Raw genomic sequence first — 26,969 nt, forward strand, 5'->3', positions numbered from 1 at the left:
GTTGATTGGGACAAACTATCTTAAGATTTGAGACCATCGCAGTTGACACCCAAAAGCCAAAGCAAATCTTCCCCCGGTTTAACCCTCAATTATCAACCCTAAAAAAAGAATGCAAGAGACTAAGAGGAAGTCATGATAAGCAGTGTAAGGAAGAGTATCAGATGACAATCAGAAACTATCACATAAGAAATAAGGTCCACCAAAGCCTCTTACTACAAATCTAGGATTAACAGGGCATCAACTCACCACCGGAATTATTCCAAATTGCTGACCGAGTCTAAAGCAAGCAGCTCACTACCAAAGCCTAAAGTAGCTTGTTGTAATGATCTAGTGAAGTTCTTCGTTTAAAAAAAATATATATATATGTATTCATCATTCCATGGCAATAAAAGTGAGAAAGACCCTACCCCAAACACGGTTGTGGAGAAGAACCCCTCAACTTGTCTGATAACATTTCCTGATAATACCCTGGAACTCTTTAAAGCGCTTTTTAGCAAGGCGAAGTCAGGTTCCCTTTTTGACCGTCCCCCTCTCCATATCCTCCTACTAGGAAAGGAACACATTTTTCCGGCCCAGCTGGACCTTCTTAATCTTTCTCTTAGCAGCGGTGTAGTTCCTCCTGCTTGGAAACATGCAGTAGTAAAACCCCTACTAAAAAGCCTAACCTGGATCCGCACTGTCTAGGTAATTATAGGTCAATCTTGTTGTTTCCGGTAACCGGTAAGCTACTGAAGAAGCACGTAAATCAACATTTGTCTCTGTTCTTGGAAGCTAATGCCATTATGCATCCTACCCAGACAGGGTTTCGACCACAGTACAGTATTGAACCAGTTCTGCTGGCGGTGTGGAAGAGCTTAAGATGCAGTTAAATCGTGGAGATTTAGTTGCAATTGTTCTCCTCGATATCAGTGCTGAGTTCAACACAGTCAACCACGGAATTCTTATTCAGAGAATTACTTATGCATGAATAATACAAGGCAATGTTCTAATAATGGATTACATCAATTCCAGGGGACAGGACTTTTCAGGTGCTGGACAAAATATGCTACTCCGATATCTTCCTCCTGCAACGTAGAGTGACCCAAGGCACTGCACCCAGCCCCACGCTCTTTAATATTAAAAGTCCTATAGTTGAGATTGTTCAAGCATGAGATGTCGATCTTTTCTATGCGGATGACATTCAATTAGTGTTCTCAATTGCACCAGAGCAAGGACCCAATCTCAACAAATTGGAGAAGGTAGCTAGCTGGATGGCCAACTGCTGCCTAAAACATAAAGGGAACAAAACAGAGATCATGATGAGAGGCAACAATCCAAATATCCAGTGCTTACTTGGATGGCCTGAATGCTTAGGGAATGCACTTGCCCCAAAATTCCCATAAAATGTTTAGGGATGTGGCTAGAGAGCTCCCTCTCTATGGAAGCCCAGGCAATGAAACTGTCGGCCAGTTGTTTAGGTCTTCTCAGGATGCTTCGTAAAATTCTACACCATATCCCTCCTTTCACAAGAAGATTTGTTGTTCAGGCTTTGATACTTTTACGCCTGGACTATGGGCATTCGCTCTACCTGGTGCCCCAAGACATGTGACTAAAAGTTTACAGGTTGTACAAAATGCTGTGGCTCACCTCTTACTGAACATTCCCAGATCCGCTCAAAGTCCCTTGGCTACTCTTCACTGGCTCCAAAATGAACAACATGTGAAGTTCAAGGCTCTCTGCATTGCACATCAGGCACTGCATGCGAAAGGCCCTCTTTTGTTACAAGCCTCAATGCAGCCATACCATCAAGGCAGATCCCTAAAGTCGGTCAATGTGCAATTAATAAAGATTGCCCATATCTGCAGGATGAGGTGTGGTGAGCGCTCTTTTTCCTACCTTGTCTCTAAGCTATGGAACGGTCTGCCAAATACCGGACGTCTGATGGACAACTAACTCAAATTCAGGAAGCACCTGAAAAATTGGCTTTATATCTAACCTCTGAGACGTCCAAGGTGTTTGATGGGCTGGCACTGGCAGCCGTGCTTTGGATGCTTGCTCTGGGATGCCTCTGGTCAGCTAAGTGCTTTACAAATACCGATAGAATAGAATTTATTTAGCATTAAATATTTCTACATTAAAATGTGTTACTATCTGTGTTTTAGGAATCATAATATATTTATGATAGTACAGCATGTTCAGGATATGCAGCAGCAACTGATTGCCCGCAATACAATCTCACTTACATTTCTGAGATCAAGAGCCCACTACTCTGGACTTTCAATATGTGCTACATCTGAATAATACCCAACGTAATCACAAAGTGCTGCTGGAAACTTTATAGGTGCACATTTTCCCCCAAACATATTCTTACATCTTGATGTTGGCACACTCAAGGACTCCCAATTCTGCATTTGTTCCTGCTTGCTTCCTGCCACACACCGTTTACACCTGCAAATTCACAAAGAGACACAAGTTAATAATGCAGTTTAACTCGTCACAATAAAGATTGACTTTTATGGAAAGCACTATGCATTGAAGACACACTAAACTATTTTGGGGTGCTCACATAATGGGCAAAACTATTTGTTTTAAGCTTTTCTTATGACTGCACACTCAATACAAGACAACCTAACTCACTCTACTCTGGTACGGTTCTTGTAGATTTGACTGGAATGACCTTTAACCCCTTCAGTGCCCATGACGAGCTGGACTCGTCATGGGCTGCGGTGGCGCTGTGCCCATGACGAGTCCAGCTCGTCATGAACTCCGCCCGCTAATGCAAGGCGCGGCACTGGGCGGGGAAAGGGGCGGGCATGCAAGGGGTTAAGGACATAAATTGACATTACTATCTACAGCTGAATGTTTCACAAGTGCATAATGCCCCTCAGAATTACAATCCTCTACCTTAAAACAACTTGCCCCCATCTTTTGCTCAGGACAGCCATTGTTCACATCTATTCTACATCTTGCACTCACAGCCAAGCTCTACTCTCCTCATTTCTTGCATTCTCAATTGGGACTGCTCAATGCTGCAAACCACATTAACTTTCTTCATTTGATTTCTGATCAATCTTAATCCGTAAACCTGCCATGACGCAGATTCAAGAGCTTTCTATTTGTGGGATTTCCTTTATGCTTACAAACATCTATATGAGAACACTTGCCCAATTTATTAAATTCTTCTGGGTTTAATGAAATATCTTATGCCAACAAGGCACAGCTAATTACTTACATTGACCATACGTACAGAGTGAGTTCATGACGCCTCCCCCTGCCTACGGGATATGCAAGAGTATACGTACAGCAACCTTTTGAAGCTCAATCCCAGCAAGAATGAGTTGCTGTTGAATGGCAATCATAAACCTGGAGGTGACAATTCCTTTTGTCCTACAAAGTTTTGAACTCCACCACTAATTTTATTCCATATCAAGTTACTAGAAGTTTATCTTGATGTAGATATTTTTATTTTAAGACAGATCTACACAGTCAACGCTTTATGCTTCGGCATACACAGTGTTGAGTAAAGCCCCCCCCCCCTTTTGTAGCTCTGAGTACACATGCAAAGTAATCTCTGTGTACAAGCTCTCTTGACTGGATTACTTCAACATCTGGTATGTAGGAATTCCATGCAATGCATTTTTTGTGACATGGACAGGGCTCGAAAAATCGTAACTATTTTACTAGACCTGCAGATCTTGTAACTTAAAAAATCTACTCGATTTAACTGTGATGTACTTGAACTCTGTCTCTGAAAGCCAAGCAAATGTGACAAGATAACAAGATTTAAAGGCATCTTTATTTTTCTTGCCTCCATGACCATCTCTATATCATTCCTCTCACAATTTGCATTCGAACTCCAGTCTGTTATTGCACATTCAACAAGTCAATAAGGCATGTGCTGGGGGCCAGTCCTGATTACCTTTAAGCCCCAAAGCTTTCAATGACTGTACCTCGCGTTTGAAGTGTACCCAGTTCTGAAGTTCAGGAAATCTCTTAAATCCCTTCTGTTTTTGCCGATTACATTTTGCACTGGGTCATGCAGCTAGAGGTCAGAGAAGGATCTACACTCAATAACGAATAAATTAATTAATAAATAGTTGGGATTATTACCTACCCACAACCTACCTCTTACATCATTTTACGTGTTATAAACATCAGAATCTGATCAAACAAAATTAATACCATACACAAAACTTTCAGTCAAGACCAGATCCTTGGGTGTCATTGTATCTATTCCTTTGTTTGGATTCTAACTGAAAACAAATCTTTTATACAGCTTTACCTTCTTGCAATACTGCCATTTAGCTTTTAGCATAGCTGATACACTTAACATTTCAATCACCTTACAATTCTCATCAATGTATGAATAAAGTAACTCCACTGTGGAGTCTAATCACTAATACCCAGTGTGTCAAGTATGCTCCTTGCAATTCCATTTAGGTAGGTGCTCTCCTTGTGTATTTTAGAACAGTAGATGTTACAAAGATCCCAAAGCACTAACTAGGGTGAATAGTTTGAGGTCAAATTGCTTTTAATTTCAAAGTAGCACTATGCAGGGGTACCCATTATTCACTCTGTTGTTCGATCTGGCAGTAGAACACTCTGCCTTTAATGTTCAAGCTCATCCCTACATTAAGCGAATACTATCTGCAGGTAAACCCGCAAGTTTGGTTACTTTGTCGACGGCAACCCTACACTCCATGACAAATCCACTTTCCTTATTCTTTAAGGTGATCTAGACATCATTGCATCACAATTGTACCTCTAACACCGCTGTTTTATAATAAAAACAGTGTATTGTCCCTTTACAGGTCAGAGGGGATTCCAGCCAGGATGCTCCTGGAACAAAGGCTGTGTTTGACATGCAGCTCTCCTAACGCTGAACTTGCATACGGATGAGAGGAATTGCCAATCCTACTTCAGATCAAGTCCAACATGTATGGGCTCTCAGGCTAACGTGAGCGATGGGGCAGAGGATACACCTGCTATGCCCTCAGAGTAGGGGTAGTGATATATATATATATATATATCCCATGAACAAGGACTAGAAGAGTTCAAAACACATTGGGCCAGAGTACACAAATCGGATCGCTGGGATATTTTAAATAAAAGCCACTGTGGAGGGGAGTGCATCTCCGTTCTGGGACAGAGGTGTGACCGCCTTGATTATGAATCAGGGCGGATTTATACTTTTGCTAAGAAATTGGACTGTGTCAGAAGAGAGAAAATCCAGAGCGGTTTGATGGAACAACAAGTAGTCTCACAAAGCGAACCGAGCTCAGATACGGGTTCAGACCAAGAACAAGATGACCCAAGAGAAAGAAGAAACAGGGATGCAAGACTTGGGGTGACAGATGAGTACCGTTTTATGCAACTAGAGCAACAAACCGACCATCGCACAACGAGGGGCAGGGGGAGAGGTAAAATTCGAGGAAGAGGAAACAGAGAAGAGGAGGAGAAGGCTACAGAAGGAGCATCAGAATGGCAAACAAACAGATCCATGCACTCCCAAATAAAGAAGCCGGTAAAGAAATAAATGATGGAAAAACAATTAACTTGAGTATAATGATTTTAACTAAAGATGATCAATCGGTGTTAGAACTAGGGCTAAGTTACTGTGATGAGAACAATTTTGACTATCCGAACAGTAGAATGGACCTATACCGATTCATTAGGAAGTTAAAACTGTCAAAATTACATTTAAATCAAAATTTACCTAATTCATCTAAAACGACAACACAACCAAATGTATCAAATGACCCCTATGGCCTGACCGTGAGTGATGCACCTGTCTTGGAAGATCTAGTGACACTATCTAATAATGATGTGTGGAGTACTAATGAAGCATTAGAAGGTGACATTCCAGTTGAATCTCAAACTGAGACTTTAGGAAAGGAAGATCATACCCCATTCCGACTGCCTTCAAGGTTTATACCACAAAGTGCACGTGATAATTTGGATATCTTTGGGGAGAATGTAACAAAGGAGTTGAAACAACTGTATTATAAAACTCTCCAAAAGAAGAAGAAGTTTAATCCGAAGAAATCGATGTTGCACAAAACAGTGGTTAAAATACAGAAAGATGAAGGGGTAGTGGTAAAACCATTGGATAAAGGCAGAAACGTCGTATTATGGAGACAAGAATTGTATAAAAAGGAAGCACTCAGTCAATTGGACAATTGTGAATGCTACTCAAGGATTACCATGAGGGATTATGAAAAAATGAAGGAACAATTTTTTATGAGACTGGAAGCCTGGAAAGAAGAGGAATTACTTAGCTGGGATGAATTTAAATTCATTAAACAAGAGAAACCGGTCTTACCAGTTTTTTATATGCTCCCTAAAGTACATAAAAGCACCACGAATCCAGCAGGGAGACCCATAATTTCCTCTTGTGGTAGTCTTTTTGAGAACGCTTTCAAGTACATAGATTATTTTTTAAATCCCATTGTGAGGACATTAACATCATTTATGAAGGATTCAACAGACTTTTTAAAATGTATATATGATATACGTTGGAATGTTAACAGCATGGTACTATTAACCCTCGATGTTGCTACTTTATACACCAGTATAAGACATAGGGATGGCCTAAAAGCGACAGAATACTTTTTAAATAAAAGTCCCATAAGATTTGTGAAGCAGAATTTAATGATTTTGGAATTAATGGAGTGGTGCTTGACCAGAAATATATTTTTATTTGGTTATGAATTATTCCAGCAGGAACAGGGGTCGGCGATGGGCACCTGCTTCGCCCCCAGCTATGCCAACTTACATTTAGGCTGGTGGGAGGAGCAGGTGCTCGGGCCGCCCCCCTGGAACTGTGGTCAAACCATATATTATTATGGGTCAGATTTATAGACGACGTTTTTGTGCTGTGGCAGGGCACAGAAAGTGAAATAGAACTGTTTGTTAATGATCTGAACCAGAAGAACCTTAATTTGAAGTTTGTAGGACATTATAGTCTAACTACTATAGACTTCTTGGATGTAAGAGTAACACCGCAGGGGGATAAATTGGTTACCACAGTATTCAGAAACCCAACAGCTGGCAACACTATTCTTCACGCGCATAGCTCACACCCCACACCTTTAATTAGGAGTACACCGTTCTGGGAATTTTACAGAGCGAGAAGGGCATGCAGTGATTTGATTGAATATTGTAGAATAGAGCAGGAAATGACTGAGAGATTCACCCAAAGGGGTTATGCACCACACATTATTGGTGGGGCAGCAGCCAAAGCAAGGAAGTTGGAAAGACAGAGGGTGTTATTCGAGCCATCTAAGACCCAGTTAAAAAAATGTGAGAAAGGATCGGACTGTCGGAGATTTATAACATCTTTCAACTCAGAGCATAGGGAAATCAGATCAATCTCAAATAAACATTGGTATTTAGTAAGAAATTATCCGATTTTAGGCCCCAAAACAAAAAAGCATCCGGATATTACCTATAGAAAGTCCAAATCGTTGAAAGATCTGATGGTAAAAAGTGAATTTCAGGAAAGGAAAGGAGGAACTGTTACCTGGCTACAACAAAAAATGGGTTTTAAAAAATGTCTAAAGTGTAAGGCGTGCCAACATGGACTGAATCGCACTCATTTTAAGACATTTTTTAACAAAATAGTGATTGTCAAAGGTTTCCTAACGTGTAGATCGAGTTTTGTAGTTTATATTCTGCAATGCCCATGCTCAAAAATGTATATAGGAAGTACCACTCTACCTGTATACCAACAAATCCTGCAACATCGTAGAGCAATTATCAATAAGGATAGAACTTATCCTATTGCGAGACATTTTGAATTGTATCATGAGAGCAATACCTCAAGTCTGCAGTACAGTTGTTTAGCAGAAATCCCAAAGAAAAAGAGAGGGGGGGACAGGGAGAGAGAACTCAGGAAGCTTGAAACTTATTTTATTCTAGAGTTCAATAGTAAGGAGCCTCATGGGTTAAATATTGATGAGGACCTTTATACCTGTCTCAAATAAATAAAAAACAAAATAGAAAGATGAAGAGTAATGCTGCACACAAGGAAACCAAGATATTTTGTAAAACAATTGGACATTTTTTGATAGAAATGGAATAACAAAGTTTGGAGATGGAGGGTTGTTGAAATTTTAATTTGACGTTAAAACAGTACAATTAATTGTTTTTTTGTTTTGGATTTTGCTAATGGTGCTATAATAATTAGGTTGGTCATATTTCATGAACAAACAAAAGTATATTAGTTGAAATCAACTATATATAAAATTCAGTCAAAGCATTTGCACCCTTTTTTTTGGGTTGTAAACAAACTGACCTGAAGACTGAAAGCACTAGCACTTTTTTCTGATATTAGTACTGTAGAAATGTGCACTTTAAATCAGGGCTGAAACTAAGTCAAAGATTAAAGCACAAGCACTTTATTTTGATATCTTGTACTGAAGAGAGTATGCACTGGCACCTTTTTGAATAGCCAGTACTGTAGAAATCTGCACTTTAAGTCAGTGAAGGAACTGAGTTGAAGACAAATGGAAATTTGCACTAGCACTTTCAATATGAACGTCAAAATAAATTTATGGCATTTACCCTCCAATTGAGTTTCAATGGACTATTTACGATTTTAATTGTAATGGAAACGAGGATAAAAAGCTTACATGAGTATGAAATTGGTTTTTGTAATGCAATAATGACAAAAATGAGTAAAATTAATTTTTCTACGAAATGTTTTATTTTCCATGTGATAAAATCATAACAAACATACTCTTTTTATATACATTGAATAAGCTTTTTGGTATACTGTTTATAAAGGTGTATAAATGTTTAAAGATGGCCACCAAATTCACAGTGAAAATACCATGTACTAAAATATAGTCCGTTGTTGAGGTCTACTGTTTGAAATGTCTATTTTAACTTTAAGCTAATGGTGTTTCTGCATCGTGAACAAGGCGGCGTTTAGCCGTCGAAATGCGTAGATGTAAACATCACTGAAAATAAAGTCGAGTGACCTTTACCTCTTGGAGTGCTGGAAAATTTCTGCTCAACGCGATTATTTTATGCTTATATATATATATATATATATATACACACACACACACACACACACACACACACACACACACACACACACACACACACACACACACACACACACACACACACACACACACACACACACCTACTTCATCATGGAAGGAATTGCGAATTTGCAAGCTTTCTAATAAATATCTCCTCCCTTTTTTTCGAAGGTACTCTATTATAGAATATTGCAATAGCCTTTGAGCATAGTGAGGGACTTTTTGGAGATTTTGCACATTGTGAAGCACTTTGGGCATTATCAGCTAAGCATCACAAACTTTGCGCATTCAAAAGCAATTTGATTGAATATGTATTGCGAATTTTGCACAGTGAAAAACGTACAGAGGATAAGGCACCTCTGATATCAACGGGAGGCCTTGGTGTACAGCACTAGTGAATTCTGGCTAATGTAACATGACTAAAGAAAATCTCTGTATAGCATTCAAAGTCCTGTGTTAAGGATATAAGGATGATTATATGGTGAATAAGGTGTATCTAGTACCTTGCGAAAACAATATGTACATTTCACAAGGAAGCTCCTTAGTGCACTTGGAATATATGATTATAAGATCACTGTAAATCTTATTTGGAAATTTTGCAGTGTTGGGATATATTTATTTGTATACATATACATACAACTGAAATCATCCTTTGTATGTGTGTGTACCCAAACTAGTTAAGTAAAGATGTCCTGTGGGTTTGGATCGAGTTTTTGATCTGGTACTTCACTGTAATTGTAACAGTGCATTGTGTCATGTCTGCTCCCACTTGATCAGAACAATGTCATACACATTGCATACCTATGAAATATAGCAGTTTGAAAGTTATGGGCCTGTTCCTTTAAAATGATTTTTAAACGGGTGGTGGGAGGACTGTACTAGCCCTTTAAATGAGACACTTGGTATACAGAATTCTAACGAACCAGTCGATGGCTTGTTGCCAAAAAGCGTAGCTCTGGTCCCTTCTAATGCACGTGCACTTTTGCTGGTTATAACAGAACAAGAAAATAAAAATAAAAAACCTGTAGCAATCCCACTGCCTGCGTTTGTGCCATCTTCCTGTGTTTGTTTCCTCTGGAGGAGGCAAGGTTGTCGGACAGTGACCGGGAAGTGCGTATCATATACACACACACACACAATACATATACAATTCTTTTTATTGTATGGTTAATTGAAATCTTGACAATATAAAACATTAGAAGACATGTTTTACAAAAAGCAATAAAAAAATAGAAAAAGCGGATGAGTCATTGTAGTACCATCTGACATAGCTGAGGCAGGATAGATGATAAAACACATGATCTGAATCTGCTTCAATTAGCTTTTAGGCAATATGAATGTTTAAAATCAATTACAGGTAAGCCAAAGAAAAAGAAATGTAAGAATCAGTAAATGATTGTGGAGCTGTCTAACACAGACAGACTTGTGATATCCAAAGAAAAGAAATATGATTTAAGATCTACTATACTTAAATTAGAGGTGTTACAAATCTTAACACTAAATTGAGAGACAGACTACAAAGTGCATATTGTCCATAGTGCAGAAAGTTGTCAATCGGCAATCCTCTCAGGACTTTGGTATTTTTTTAAGAAGGTCCTGCACCGCTTTAAAGAATTTGCCTTTTCTTGCCAGTTCAAAAGGGACCATGGTGCTAAAAATCCAGTTCATGGCATTGTTGCATGTTGTTATGGCGTGGGTTTAAAAAAAAGCGGCTCTAATAATATTCGCCGGAAGCGGAACAGAGTCGGGCAGCAACATAGTAAGTGTGTAAAAATGTCAGATTTGTAGCCGCACAGCCTGCACTTAATGATATTGGAGAGGGGCTGCCAGTTTGGATTGAAGTCTTTAATTTGTAATGCCAGCATCCTCGCAGCCAAAATTTGGGTTAGGCAGGATTTCCCGATTGTGCAATTAAGATTTGGTTGTGCCTAGAGGCCAACATGGCAGTCGTTATTGTACAAGGCTTCCAGGGCATTTAGCAGAAGTGTGGATTTGATGTTCACAGTCTTCGAGAGGAATTGTATCCGTTTTTTTCAGTATGCTATTCACTGCTGTGTGCGTAAGTGATGAAGCATTTAGTGCGGTCAGATCTATTTCGAGAGTGGCTGCTGGCATCGTTAGGTAGGTGGACCTAGCACTATTTTTAGTTTTGAATATGTTCTGAAGGATACATTTCAAGGTGCAGGGCATGGCCGAAATGAATCTACATTATTTTTAAAAGGTCCACCTGCTTGTCCATTTAATGCCCTCCATGCCAAATTAGTCTCACACCAGAGATCCCCTGCTGTGATGAGGCAACCTAAACACTCTTTTTGTAGACTTAGATGTAGTTTTTCCATGGTTTTATTGAGTTGACCCGGGAAGGCCTCGCTGTCATTGGTGATTGACGATGCTAATTCGGCCCTGAATACTTTTCAGATTGGGGCTGAAGTGGGGCTTTTGAGGGCAGAGTGCTGTTGGTTAGAGTCTGGTGGTACTTAGTGCAGCTTTATCCTTTAGGTGACTCAAATGTTTTTTGGGTGCACTGTTTGCCGAGAACAACATACCCACATAGTTGTAAGATTTTGCTTCTGTTATTTTTAAGGGGCCAAGAGACCAGTGATAATTTGTTTTCTTGTGCATCCTTCCAAATTATATCACCTTTGTTTTCAAGGCATTTACTATCATCTTATTTGCCATGTTCTATGTGTGAAGGGCGTTTAGGGCTCTCTTAATTCCTATTTTTGGGTTGTCAAGCAAAACAATGTCATCTGCGTACTGCAATATTGTGATCTTGGTTGTTCCTATTTAGGGGGGGGAATTCAATTGCTGTTGATTAATGCCAGAGACATATCTGCTGTCTATAGGTTAAACAGCATTGGAGCTGAGACGCATCCTTGCTTGAGCCCTTGGTTAGTGTTGATCTTCCTGGTTAACGCGGTGTCTGACCGCTTGACCCTCACCCAAGTTGATGAATACAATGATGAGATGGCATTAAGCAGGTTGCTTGGGATGTCCACTCCTGGAGCTTGCTCCATAAAATGCCCCTATCCACCAGGTCGAACACCGACGAATAGTCCACAAAGCATGCATAAAGAGCTAAAGACTTCTGGCTGTTCGCCTGGTGGACTAGGTAAGATAGATTAACTATGTTTTCCAGTGTGGAGGAGCAAGGTCTAAAGCCTGTTTGGCACAATGTCAATATTGCGTTTGTTGTTGCCCATGAATCAAATTAGCAGAGGCGTAGACCTTGGCCTCAATGTCCAGTAAGGCAATCAGGTGGTAGTTGATGGGGTTCTTACCGTCGCCCTTTATGAAAATCGGATGCAGTGTTGATCCTCTCCAGCTGTCGGGAACTTGAAACATGTACTGAACAGTGGAGAAAGTATTGCAGGCCATAATGCTGGATCGTCTTTAAACAGTTGGGCTGGGAGTCCATTTGGGACTGGTGCACCTGACACACGTCTTACATACAGCTTTTTTAATGTTATTGATCGCGTACTTAGGGACACAGCTATTTCAGTCATCAATGGGGTCTAAATGCTTGGGTGAAAAAAATCTTGGTTGTTCGACTACGTATAGTTTCTTTAATGTACACGGTCCACATATCTTCATCAAGGATATTAGACCTAGTAGCATCCTGGGGGGTTATGGTTTCAATATTCTTCCATAAGTCGGCCTGATTGTGCTTGCTCATGAGCTAGTAAAAGTGTTGCCATTCCTTATCCCTATGCTGATTTTTTACCGCCCACACCAGTTGCTTATGTTTTTTTCTTGTGCCTTGATGATCCAGTTGCAACCACGCTTTGATAATTTGGTTCTGGGTTTTGTGGCTTGCCTTCGTCAGCTTACAGATGAGCCATGAGTTAGTTAAAATAGATAGATTTTTGTTCTAATTTTTTGACAGAAAGTGCCCACAACCGGGGGGGGGGGGGGCTAGGGGTGGCAGGGATCCAGTAGTTTATGGATGCCCCCTGATTATAGATACCCAATAGGTTAAAAGATATTCACCACTTTAGGCCTGCAGGGACTGTCCAGTAGTGCCTTTCCATGACGTTAATTTCAACCGATTGACCGGGCTCCATTTTATTCTCCGGATTTAGAATGCAGATTAGTCACTTAGAGAGTTGCCCAGAGCCTTGTGGCCTTCGCGTTTAGATGAGCTGAGGTAAAAAATTGTGCGGAGTGGAAGGTGGTCATTCTTGTGTGAGGAAAATACTTCGCAGCTCTCAAGGTGTTCCATAAGTTTTTCTGAGGCGAAAACAGTCAATAGTGCTTATCCCCTGAAGGTTTTCAAAAACTGTAGTGATAGCTCAAAGTTATTAGCTGTGGTCTGTATGGACTTCAGTCCATATTTACATAAGGTTTTGTTTAGTTGTATGCTTAAGGGGTATAGGGATGAACCTAGATATCAAGTTGAAATCACCACAAATGATTATTTCAAATTTTACATGATCACAAAGAATTTGGTCCAGATTGTTCCTTAGCTGGCTCTGTCTTTTAGCTAGAGCTGAGCCGAAGCTGTTAAAATCTACATCAATCAAAAGGATCCTAATTCAGGAGACTGTTGTCTTAATTTTCTCCAATGTGAGCATATACATATATTTTCATCCTACTGGAGATTGCCTGTAGGTAGTTATAGTTAAGACCAAAATTATCCTAGGAAAATTGTTTATTTTGTCAGCAATTTTGGCACCGCTTGACTAATCTAAAGAAAATGTTCACAAAACCTCATTTTTTAAGTCTCGCCTAGGCAGCACGCATGCGCTACGCTAGGAGATGACCTTTAGAAATCGGTCTGCTCCTTTTCCCCACACTCGTGCTTGTGGTGACATCCACCTTGCGGGAGCGAGCAGCGGCGCGCGTGCTAATTGCAAACATATGACTCTCGCGCCGCCGCTCCTCGCTCCCACAAGGAGGAGGCCAGCACAAGCACGAGTGCTTCAAATTCCAGCAGGCAGACACAGCTCGCCTCCCCCACTTGGGATCAGTTTACTGCGGCGCATCATTAAACACAGCCCGGGCCGTTCTTTTTTGTTGCATTCCCACTTTTCATTGTTAAAGTTCACCCCCTCATTTCTCTGCCCCTGCTCCTTTCCTTCTCTTTCCTTGCCTTAACCTGAGCTCTAGGTTTCTGCTCACTTCTAGTGACAACAGCGCTTTGTTACAATAAAACCCACGTCCTACCTGCCTTTAATGCCACCGCTAACTTGTTTTAATAGTGGAAAGAGGGGATGCTTGCAAGCCCAGATTGGGGGGGAAACCTTCTGCGCATGCACAAGGTAAGCACTAAGACAGTCATATGCCTGCGTGTTTCTCCCACTGTTCTCCAAAATTAAATGCACGAAGAGGGTGGTCCCTCCCCTCTGCATGGGGCCCGCGTTCTTCGGATGTTTTTCAGGGAGATTTTGTAGGATAGTAACATTTTGCTTGCACCCTTCAAATAAATCATGGGGCGAATCTTAACCAATGAGGGAGACTCTAACAAAGTATGGGATGTTTTTCACTGCCTACCTTCAAAACTGACAATGAAATACACACCGAAAAAACACTAAGTAAAGTGCATACGTGGGTTCGTCATCCGCTGCTGAGATCGGTGCACAGCCTCCTGTTTAAGGTCCTCTTAGTGTTTGTGCTTCTGTCATCTGTGAAATGAGACATTGAAGCACAATATTACAAAAACCACGAGATAGCAAGGTTATGGCACTCAGCGCTATGAAAGCCCGTTTTAGTACATGACTTTCGTTGGCTCCTTGTTTTGTTGTGAGCGTGTTGTGCAAGCAGCAGTAGACAGTCAAACTTCATAAAAAATAAAGAAAAACAACCGCTATTTCCTGCCTCCTGTAGATTTCTCTGCTTAGGTGGTACGTTTTTTTGTTGGCCACACATCACTTTGGCATGGCATGTGAGAGTGAAATAAATGGCTGCTACCCCTTTAGAGTTCCTGCTTCTGTGACCTACGACCCGGTGGATATTTTTATTAGATTAGTGCTCTGTCTGACTGGAATTAACTTTCATTGCTCACTTCCTATGGTTGTGGCTGGCCCTTTCAATCACTGTCACAGGGAGATAACTTGTGCCGCCAGAGAGCAGTACGCCAAGCTGCGGTCTCTGGGAGCAGCGCGCGCTGTCTGGTTCTCTCTGGAAGGGAGTGTACAGGGCCTGATGGTCTCTGAAAGGGAATGTGCACCGCATGGTGCTCTCTGGGCTCAGTTTCTGCCGTGTTCTGCAAGCAGTACCATACGCAGCGCCTGTTATCCAAGCCTGTTGCTCTCTCGAGGCACGTGCAGTGCAGCTTTTTAGGCGCGGTCTCGTTTTCTCTGGAAGGGAGTGTACAGGACCTGGTGGTCTCTGAAAGGGAGTGCGCACCCACGTGTTCTCTGGGTTCAATTTCTGCCACTCTGAGCAGTACACAGCACCTGTTATTCAAGTCTTGATGCTGTGTCTGTTGCTATCTCTAGGCATGTGCAGTGCTGGTATTTAGGCACTGCCTGGTGCTCTCCGGGGCAAGGGTTCGTTTAAATTCCTCCCTGGAAACAAAAAAGCCCAGATGTTCCCTGCAATGGAGTGTGCAGTGTCATATGCTCTCTACATGCACGTGCAGTGTCCGGTACTCAGTGGAAGGGAGTGTATAGTGACTGGTGTTGTCTGGAAGCAGTGTGCAGGTCTGGTGCTCTCTGGAGGGGAGAGTGCAGTGACCGATGCTCTCTGAGGACAGTGCGACGTGCCTAGTATTCCCTGGCAGGGAGTGTGTGTATGCACAGGGCCCGGTTGTCTCTGAAAGAGTGCGCGCGCCACATGGCGCTCACTTGCAGAGATAAGTTCCCTTTCTGTTGCTCTTTGCGAGCAGTATGGCGCCTGTTATTCCCTGCAGTGTGCAGTGTCTGGCCAGGAGTGTGGAGTGACCGTTGCTCAGTGTGAAGTCCGTGGTATTCATTCCCTGGGTGGCAGAGTGCAGGGACGGGTCTTCCCAGGCACAGCGTGTACAGCGCCAGAGCTGGCAAGAAGTGTGCAATTCCGGGCACTCTCTGGCACGCAGTGAGTAGCTCCTGGCAGTGCACAACCAGCCAGGTGAAAACGATCAAAGGCCGCATCTGCCCGAGTGTTCAGTCGCTTTTTATCCATGCTCAGTTTTTCCCTTAATAAAAGCATAAATAAACATGCATATTTTTCACACAAAACGGTGTCTGGCTCCAGTTCGGTTTGAAACTTTTTCACATGGAACGTTTTGACTAGGGGATGGGTCTCGCCGTATTGTCGTTCGTCTAATCTGTGTCGGTTTCCAGGCCGCATTGCCCTTTGTAAGGAAAATTTCAAAGAAATATATATCTTGAATACCTGCCTCGTATTTAGCGATCAGACACCTCCATCACTTCGTATGCAGTTAAAGCTTTGAAATAGGAGTATTTTGCTCCTTACTTTTGCAGGCTGAGATTGAAATATTTTTTATTGCACAAAAAAAAGTAGTTCTTGTTTCTGCTGAAAATATTTTAATAGGTTTAAACATTAACATATTTTCATTGTAAACAATATGTATTTTCTTAATGTATGTCATACTTTATTTGTGTGGAAATTCACATGCATGAAAAAATATATTCAGTAGTCAGAAAAATGCAAGGCTCATCTCATTTAATGTATACATAATAGGTTAGTGCATATGGAAGCTTGGGTAGAGTTAACACAGTATGATGTTGATTTTGAACACTGCCTTCTACAACACACAACCACTCACTACCCATTGGCTATTTCCATCATGTAAAGATGACTGAGTTGACCGTCACAATACCACCTCTTTACCTAACTGACTACTGCTAGCTTCCACCTCATTGCTGGGTCTATAATCTTCAGGTAAATGCCTCCTCCCTCAAATTTCCTTACCATGTACCAATCTATCAAGCTTTTATACTATATCCATAATCGGCAGATACCTCCTACCCTTCCCTATCATTCTCATCTCCACTGCCACCAACACCAAGGCACCTAGAGCCTAGCCCCTCCAGTCCCTCATCTGTGTAGAGCGGTCTTCTTTTTCTCCAATAGACTACACCACCAAAACACTCCACCATACCTACCCCATGGATACTTCCATCATCTCAAGACGACTACCTTTCACTTCACTACCAGCCACTGGAACTACTGCAAGAGCACCTACTACTGCCAAACATATGTTGGAAATTAAAACAACCTCCTCTTCGCCATCAGCCACCTCAACCACAGCCAAAGTCACTGCCACCTTAAGACCCTCGTTTCTGGAGAACTGCTGTGTGCTGCCCTGCCTGCCACCGTCCTCAACTAAGCTTCTTCCTACCTCCCAACAATGTCCACCATCTCACAATGCATAACTCCGCCTTCACTTCCGGTCTCAATAACCGCCACCATCCACCGCTACTACTCCTCCCTGCCAGGTGTATCCGAACAATGCATTACACTCAACTCCCAATGTCTGTACGCCCGGCTGTGGCTCAGGACAAATATCTTAAGGTAAAGTGTTATTTATCAAAAGCTATCAACTGGGTACCAAGCTCAGAATGAATGTGTGAATGAATGACACGTGCATAGTGACTCATACCCTGAGGTTGGGTTTGAAGGTAGCACTTAACAAAAACCTTGCTTCTTACGAGTCATCCATTAAGAAAAGATGCTTGAGACACACAGACTGTTGAATGAAACAAGCATTGGCATAGCCAATAGGTCTCTCCTTTGGGACATTATAAGTGTTTAGTTATGCAGCACAATATCCTTGGTGTAAGTAACAACATCAACAGTTGCATGGCTAAACACTTATAAGGTCCCAAAGGCGAGACCTATTGGCTATGCCGATGCTTGTTTGATTCAGCTGCTGTGTTGAAAGTATCAGAGTAATCCATCAAGCGGGGTCTGAGAAAAAAAGGGGGGGGGGGGGGCAAAATTATTTTTTACCATGTTAAGTCTATGGACATTTTTTATTTTTTTTTAACACAACTACAGCCAGAATTTCTGAACGGAATTACATAAAGTTTAGCAGAAAGGTAGATGTTGGGCCGGAAAGCGTGCTTTTTGTGATTTGGTGTAAATCTGTTCAGCAGTTTTTCAAACATCTATTTTTTTTTAAATATAGTAATCTGGAGATGCAAGTCCTTGCAGTGGACTTTAAATCCTACTAAAAATAATTGGCTGCCAACACTTGAACCAGGAAGTGTTGGCAGCCCACTTGGGACTCTGCTTGAAACCCAATCTCATAAAAAATGTTTTTAAAATAAAGACAAAAAGGGCAGGGTAGGACTACCATGACCGCCCAGATATGGTGGAAGGTCTCGCAGGGACCCCGCTGAGGATAAAAAGCATGTTTTGATTTTAATTTGCCGCAAATCTTCGGCAAACGTTTGCTTTAGAATAATAGGCCAGGTATAAGGTGCATATACTAATTATGGGAGGGGGTGCACGAGGGCCCCCTCTTAGGGCATATCAAAGCCCTGGGGACCCCCACCTCCCATGGGGCACTTTTACTATTAAATACAGGCGGGCCCAATGGACCTACCAGCAGCCCTTGGGACTGCCACCTTCCTGGGCTATTACGAATTATGTGAGGTGGGGGCCCCTCGCAGATTACTCCCCTGCCCCGAGGACCACCACCTCCCCAGGGCTCAATAAAACAACATGGGGGGGCCTTGTGGACCGGCACTTCCCCGGGGTTACTTAAAATTATGTGGGGGGGGCCTCAGGGACCCGCTATGCCCCAGGGTCTGACACCTTCCCTGGGCACACTTTTTTTATATTAAGTAATGCGGGAGAGGCCGTAGGCGCTCCCCCGCTGCCCCAGCCAGGGACCATCCCCGCGGGGCACATACTTTATTGGGGGGGGGGGGGTTTAGTGTTAGAGGCCCTATGGCCTCCCCCGAGTAAAAATACAATCACTAAGATGGTCCGTTGCAGACTGCCAGCCCCAGGGACCACTATCTCTGGGCCGAAAATGGCCTGTGTGGAGAGCCTCCTCCTTTTGAATTATTAGAAAAATAATAAAGGCCATGTCCCTGGGATGAAATTGGCCCCCCTCAGAAATTCTGCAGTTATAGTTACCTGAGCAAACTATAACCACAATGCACTGCTTATGACTTCACATGGTACACATGATACATCACTCATGGCATGGTCAGTGACATCACTGATGACTTCACCCACAGAACCACTCACACACACCCACAGAGCCACTCACACACCCACTCACTCACCTACACAGCCACTCACACAACCACTCACTTACCCATACAGCTACTCACACACTCCCTCTTATTCACCCACTTAAAACCCCATTTATACAGCCATACAAGCACTCGGTTTTTACCTCATTTGGAAACCTCTTATACAGATCTTTACTTATGCTTGTTAGTGTTTTTAACTTCTTTTAATTTGCTTTTACCTTTGTTTTTAACTTTGTTTTCTGACCTTCTAGTTGCTTGGTGAGTTATCCGGTGTAGGCAGCACCCGGAGTTTTCATCTTCGCCGCGCTCACACTCACTGCTAGGTTAGAGAGTTGGCACAGCTGCTGTGCCAATTGTGCAGAGGGCGGAGCTAATTCACTCACTTCCGGTAATCTAATTCATTTCCAGTGGTTTGCGCTCCAGTCTTCCACCAGCGCCACTGTATTTGGGGGCAAGATGGGGTGGGCGCGCCGCTGGTGCCCCGAAGGCACGCCTAAAGCGAGCCAGTCTGCACCCGTCCGTGCCTGGACCGTGCTCAGGGCCATAACCTCTGATCCAGCTACTTCTCTGGTCCACAGATACACAAGTAAGGAACTGTTACAGTTTACAAAGGGCAAGAGTAGGTGTTGTATCCTGACCCCTGGTGGACATAAGGTGGTCTACTCTTGCGGTTTTTGACTCCCTCCACATCAGACAATTAGAGCGCTCCACGCTCCCCCGCCTCTTCTGCGCAATGATTCGCTGAAACACTCAGCAGTGGGTTACATACACTGAGGTCTTACCAATGTCAGGTCCCTCGCTAAGCACAAGTAGGAAATTGCACACATGATTTCCAGTCTTAAATTGGATATGGTTTATGTTACAGAAACCTGGGCAGACGCTGTCTCGGACCCTGACTTTGTAACTGCAACCCCTATGGGATTTTGTTCTTTCAGAGTGAATAGGCCGACCAAAAGAGGGGCAGAGTAGCGGTCATTTTTAGAGAGCAGTTTGAAGATACTTTTTACCCAGCTTCCACCCCCTTCTATGAGGCCCTACATTTTGCCTTGGAACTTAGCCCTAGGAAAACCTTTAGAGGAATTTTACTTTATCGCCACATTTGGAGAGTGCACGACCACTGCTGGATGCCCCTTCATTGTTTCTCCCCAACCTCATCAGAGGCAGTGGAAAAATACATTAGATAAGTCGGGGTCTCCTTTCGACCCTTGCCCACCTGCTTTTTTGAAAGAGATAGCGGAGATGGTGAGCTCTCAGAAATCTTCAACTATGTTCAGCTCAGGCAATTTCTCATCTATATGGAAAAACTCCTCCATCCTCCCACTGTTAAAAAAAAAAAAAAAAAAAAACCTGGATGTGTCTAACCCGAACAAATAACATCCCATAGCTCGGTTGCCGCTCCCAGCCAAAATAGTTGATAAAATATTGAACAAACAGCTAGAGCCAAAATAGTTGATAAAATAATGAACAAACAGCTATCCCAATACATCCAGGTAAACAAATTGCTAGTTCATTCTCAATTTGGTATCCGCCACGAGCACCACTCTGAGACGGCACTTATTAAAGCCACGGAGATAGAGCTGTGATGGATAAAGGGGGCACAGCCGCCCTTGTTCTCCTCGATTTATCAGCCGCATTTGATACTGTTGATCACAATCTCCTTCAGCAGCAGCTGGAATCGTTGGGGGTCAAGGGAGCGGCACTGGCCCTGCTTTCCTCCGTTCTGAATGAAATGAGACTAACGTGACGTCAGATAGGTATCAATCAGAGCCATATGATATCCCGGGCGGAGTTCCTCAGGGTTCATCTTTTAGCCCATTTCTTTTTAATGTCTATCTCTCGGAACTCGCCCCTTTGATCCGAGAATTTGGTTTTAGCTTGACATCTTATGCTGACGATACCCACTCTCATACAAAACAAATGCCATTGTCTCTGCCTTCCACTTTCTTATAAAGAAATTAAAGAAGATCCTACCGTACATTCCTCTGTACTCTAGAAAGATGGTGTTAACAACACTAATCCAGTCAAAACTGGATTATTGCAATGGGCTCTACCTGACCATACAGAAGCAATATCTAAACAAGCATTTGCAATGCAATAGGTCTCGCATTAGTAAAAGTTTGAGCTTTTGGCGTTGCAAATAATAATGCAACACCAATAGCTCTAATTTTTAGTAATGCGAGGCCTATTGCCAACAGACAGCTACACAAAAATAACGATGAACACAAAAATCACTCTCAATAGAAAGCAACAAGCTCCAGACTCCAATGCCAAACAATTGCTTAACCTCAGGGTGACGGGGTGCCAGGTCGAACATTCGCAAAATGTTTCAGTTACTCTCTCCATCTCGACGGCAGGATACAGTATTGTTGCATAATAACAAAATAATTAATCATAAATAATTTGTAAAACGTGAAAACTTGTGCCGTGGTTGCGTTGAAAGGTGGGCCAGGCGTTCCTCCCGTGATTGCGGCCTTCAAATGCACAGGATGTCTTTTTAATTCAACTGCTGATTAATATATTTAAATTCAATTACAGAAACGAAACAAAAAGCTGAATGCTGGCAGTACTGACCCAGCCTGAATCGCCCGGGGACGCGTGTAGGTTTCCAAGAAATTTTTGTTCCATTTACTGCTGCGCTGTGAAAGGCGTTAACGAAGGGGTTGTGTGGTGCCCGAGGCGGATTCTCAGATCTTAATCATAAAAGCCTTACGCACGCACACCCAGATTGACTTAGATAGAGTGGCACAGACATCCATGCCCATGCACTTTTAAAGAAATACACAAACCCGCACACTCAGCTAGAAGGGAATTCACACACAAAGGCGGCCAAAAAGATTACATTATGGACTTGGCCCATTTAGAGGTGCTGGCAATGGTAAAATCGACCGAAAATTATGTTTTTACTAAATGTAAATGCAGGTACGTAGCTTCAGATGGGCTGTTTGGGCGGGACACCCCCTTATGATTTCTCAGTCCGGTCATGCTGCGAATTGCCATGCCAGGGTGCAAGGCGGGCGATCAATGGGCAGGTACCGCCGCCATGGCACCTCATTTACGAAGAGTCAAGAGAACAGTTAATGCAATTTACAACCAGCTCTGATAATATGAAAAGACAAGCGTGACCAAGGCGGACCGCACTGAAAGCGGACCACGCTGAAAATAAAGATACACAATACCATCACAAAACACATGCCAGCAGGGGGAGGAGAGGCTGTCAGGCCGGGGGCACCAACCTTCCTGCGCAGCCGCAGCTGGCCGGTAAGGATCGCCAGCAGGGTGGGGTCAGGCTCCTTCACACTCACGCACACATGCCAGCACGGGGTGTCAGGCCGATCACGTGCACATGCCAGCAGGGGGTGTCAGGCTTGTCCACACTCACTCACACATGCCAGCAGGGGGGTGCCAGGCTCGTTCACACTCACTCACACATGCCAGCAGGGGTGTGCCAGGCTCGTTCACACTCACTCACACATGCCAGCAGGGGTGTGCCAGGCTCGTTCACACTCACATGCCAGCAGGGGGTGTCCGGCCGATCACTCTCACATGCCAGGAGGGGGTGGGGAGGGTGTCTGCCGGGGGCACCCACCTTCCTGCGCAGCCTCAGCTGGCCGGTAAGGATCGCCAGCAGGAGCATCTTGAGCAGCAGTGTGTTCTCCATCCTCGTGGCCGTGCGAGGGCTGCTCTCTGCCGAGGGTCACCGAGCAGTGCGTGGCTGCGCTGGCAAGAGGCACTAGGTAGTCAAAGGGGGGAGGAAGGTGACTCAAAGGGCAGGGAGTAAGACAAAAGGGGGTCGAAGAGGAGGCAGGGAGAGAAGGGGAGAGAGCTGCGAGGGAGGAAGAGAGGGGGCCTCAACGGGCGGGAGAACCTGAGCGTGGGCTGAAACGCCGGAGGGAGGGAAAGCGAAAGCACGCCATGCGCGCGTTGAGGGATACGCATGCACTGGCTGAGGGCGGCTGGTGCGTGTGTGTTTGTTGGCGCAGGGGGCGTAGAACTCGGCGAAGCAGGCGCTGCAGGAGTTCAGCAGGTGAGAGCAGGCCGAGTCGGAGTACAAGATGACCAGCGGGTCTTCCCGGGAGTACATGCCGGCCCAGCGACTGCGAAATATTCGTTGTTGCTTTGAATTGCGCTTGCATTAGTGGTTTGCCTACCAGGCACTAGGACCGGGGGCTCATGCCGATATGTTTAGCTGCCCGGGGACTGCCCCAGGGTAGCCACCGATGGGGGTGGCTGGCCCGCTTTGGATTACACTCGGGCAAGACTGCCCGCGAGTTCCCTCCTCGCTTCCCCCTTCAGCCAGACCGGGTTTCCTGACAGCCGGGATCACAGATCCTTTATCCTGTCCCTAGGGGGGGTGATAGCGCGACGGCCTAGGGGTGCAAGGCACACTACACGCGTTGTGTAGAGCAACACAACATAATGGCTAGAGCGTGGGACTTTGAAGCTGGGGAATCCAGTTCGAGTCTCGGCACCGACCCTCAAACATCCGGTGATTCTGGGCAAATCGCCTAGCTCCCTGCGCTAAAAAGGCTTGAATGAAGAAGGCAGTATAGGGCGCCCTGAGCACCAACCCTCCCGTTCGCTATTAGCGGATGTAGCGCGGCATGTAGTATGACGGAGCGCGCATAAGGCTCGAACCTGTTAATATGTACACATTGAAATGGCGCAAGGGGCGCAAGCACTGGAGTTCGAGGGCTAGGTAATTACCGCAGCATGTGGGTACCAAGGTACAGGTGGCGCAGGTCCATCGTACCTCTCTGGTGTGGTTCTTGTATTTTTACCGCTGCGCCATAGCCATAGTTCAGGAATTGAGAGGGGCCCGAGTCTTTATGAGCGCGTTCACAAAGAAACTACTGCCTCGAGCCCAATTAACACGGCACCAAGCACCAGCTGTACAAGTTACATGCAAGCGCCAAAAGCCCTGCGGATGCCCAAATGCTGCGTTTTTAACGAGTGAATGTTCACGAAAGTGAAACTGCATGCTGACTTGTGAGGGAAGGGGGACAGGAGATGTGCACGCCGCGTGGCTGTAAGCGCGTACACCAACTCAAATCCGCCAAGAGCCTGCGCGTGCCCATCTCCTGTCCCACTTCCGAGGCAAGTCAGCAACAATAGATCTCGCTGGCGACAGCGCTTCGCGCTGCGTTCGCCAGGCGAGACCTAAAAATCTTCAGACTGTTCAAAACACAGCTAATCAGTTGTTGGCAAACATCCCCGAGTACGAATCAGTAACTAAGGAGATCCACAGACTTCACTGGCTCCCGGTAGCACAACAATTAAATTTAAGTCGCTATGTATAGCATATAAGGCACTGAGCAACAAAGGACCTTCTTTTCTCAGAAATCTTTTTGTCTGGTATGAACCGGCCAGACACTTGCGCCCCACAGGTGCTTGACTCATGAAAGTACCGAGAATTCGATCCGCAAGTTGGGGCGGCCGAAGTTTCTCCTATGGTACCGCAAAACTCTGGAATATGCTGCCAATTGAGCCAAGAAGTGCAAGCTCCCTCACCATCTTCAGGAAAGGACTAAAAACCTGGCTAGTCCAGAATTAGACACCGGGCTGGGCTTACTGTGTTCATAGTGCCAAGGCACCTCCGGGTATTCGCGCGCTCAAGAAATCTCATTAACATAACTCACATGTCTACTCGCTCAACCATACAGTCATTCACAGATATTCACTCTCCAATACAGCCACTCACACCACCACACAGTCATTCACACACCCACTCACACACCCACTCACTAATACAGCTACTCACACAGCCACTTACCCATAAAGCTAGTCACACACCCACGTATTCACCCACACAGCCACTCACATACCATAGACACTCAGACCCCCACTCTCACACAGATACTCACATGATATAAGTAGAAATAGTATCAACCATTAGTACACAAAGTATACTAATATAACTTTTGTAGTATCTAAGTATATACGTTCAACACTCAAAAATGTAGTTAACACTCACTATCACTGAATGTCATCAGGGATGTAATGTGGGGTGTCATCATTGATGTCACTGACCATAGTGAGTGATGTAATATGTGCGGTCAAAAGCAGTGCATGGCGGGGGTGTAAGTTATTGTAAGTTCAGGTGACTGCTAAATATTTATGATTTTGTACGTGTGAAATCTGAGCTCAACTAGAGCATCCCTGTTACCCTTGCTTTCTTATGTGAATTTCTAAGAAAAAAAAAAGTACTGTAACTTGTAAAGGTTGGGAGTGGCTGTATGGGTCTGTGAGGGGGTCTGTAAATGGCCTTGTGGGTCAGCGAGTGGGCGTGAGTGACTGTATGGGTGAATGGGTGTGAGTGGCAGTATGCATCTGAATGGGTGTATGAGTGGCTGCACAGGTCATTGAGAGGGTGTATGAGTGGCTGTACGGGACTCTCACTGGGTGTGGGAGTTACTGTGTGGGTCTGTCACTGTGTGCGTGGGTCTGAGTGGGTACATGAGTGTGTGGGTATGCAAGTGGGTGTGTGTATGCCTGAGTGGGTATGTCAGTGTCTGCATGAGTGGAAGCATGACTGTATGAGTGGGTCTAAAAGTGGCTGCAAGAGTGTGAGTGGGTCTGTGAGTACATGTGTCAGTGTCTGAGTATCTCTGTGGATCTGTGAGTGAGCGAATGATTGAGTGGGCCTGTGAGGGCGTGTATATAAGAGTCTGAGTGGGTCTACTATTTGAGTGTGCCTGTCAGGGGGGGGGGGGTGTCTGAGTGGGTCCATGAATGAGTGCGTGAGTGAGTGGCTCGGAGAGTGGGCGTTGAGTGTATGAGTGGGTCTTCCAGTGGCTGTATGAGTGTATGAGTGTCAGGGGCTGCATCAGTGTATGTATGAGTGTCGGGCTGCATCAGTGTCTGCGTGAGTGTGTATTTATTTTTGGGCAGAATTCATTAATCTGCCGCAGTGGTATGTGGGGGTCCCGCTCAGCGCCACGGCGGAACTGCAAATTTTCACATGGGAAAAAAAACAATCTGGGTTATTTTCTGGGCTATCGGGGGTCCCTCACAGATCCCTAAATTGCACCCATGGGGTTAGGTTACCTCTACCCTGGCCCTTTCTACTACATTTCATTCCAGTGTACCCAGCCAGGGCCCATTCCCTGATACATAAAATGGCCGCAACTTTCCAGTCAGGTTGCGGGCAGCCAATCACGGCGTTGCTTTTAGCGTTGGAAGCCGCGTGCCACCGCAGTGGATCCACAGAATGTCCGTGTCCCTAGATATCTATATTTCTTTAATATCTCAAAAACTACTAAACGGATTTACAACAAATAACGAAAAGCACACTTTCTGGCCCAGGAACTAGTTGGTGTAATTCTGTGTAATGGCTCGGGTTGCCGAAGTGTTTAAAACCTCTATGGCAATTAATATGGAAAATGCCCATTTTTACCCCCATTTGATGGGTCACATCAAAATCCATACACAACTATAAACAGTAGGGCACTTTTTTGGGAAAATATGACCGGTTGAAGGCTCCAGCCGAAACGCGTCACCGCTGATGTGTTTGCACTGGGAGAAGACAAATTTTAAATTCTTGTTGCAGTACCTTGCCAGGCAGTGCTGCACGTTCTTGAAAGTGCACCAAAGAGTTAGAGTAAAGAGCTTTGTGGAGAGAGACGACATTGTAAATAAATAAATTATATATATCAAAAATAATATCAATATCAGACTGCCATGGTTGGACTGTTCATTCTTTTCACCAGGTTCATAATGCTAGTTACCTTTGCTTTGTTTCATCTGCCTGATAATTAGCAGGTCAAATTACGACTGTTTCAAC

General features: G+C 44.1%; 1 protein-coding gene across 1 annotated transcript in view; it reads right to left on the reverse strand.

The window, feature by feature from the left end:
- Window positions 1-26,969, reverse strand: part of BAZ2A (bromodomain adjacent to zinc finger domain 2A) — a 1,031,051-nt gene that overhangs the window by 962,344 nt on the left and 41,738 nt on the right. The window contains exon 2 of the mRNA XM_085600883.1: window positions 2,351-2,427. The gene's annotated coding sequence lies outside the window, so the exon portion shown is untranslated. The remainder of the gene's footprint in view (window positions 1-2,350; window positions 2,428-26,969) is intronic.

The sequence above is a fragment of the Triturus cristatus genome, chromosome 4_2, assembly GCF_964204655.1.
Source record: "Triturus cristatus chromosome 4_2, aTriCri1.1, whole genome shotgun sequence".
Lineage (NCBI taxonomy): Eukaryota > Metazoa > Chordata > Amphibia > Caudata > Salamandridae > Triturus > Triturus cristatus.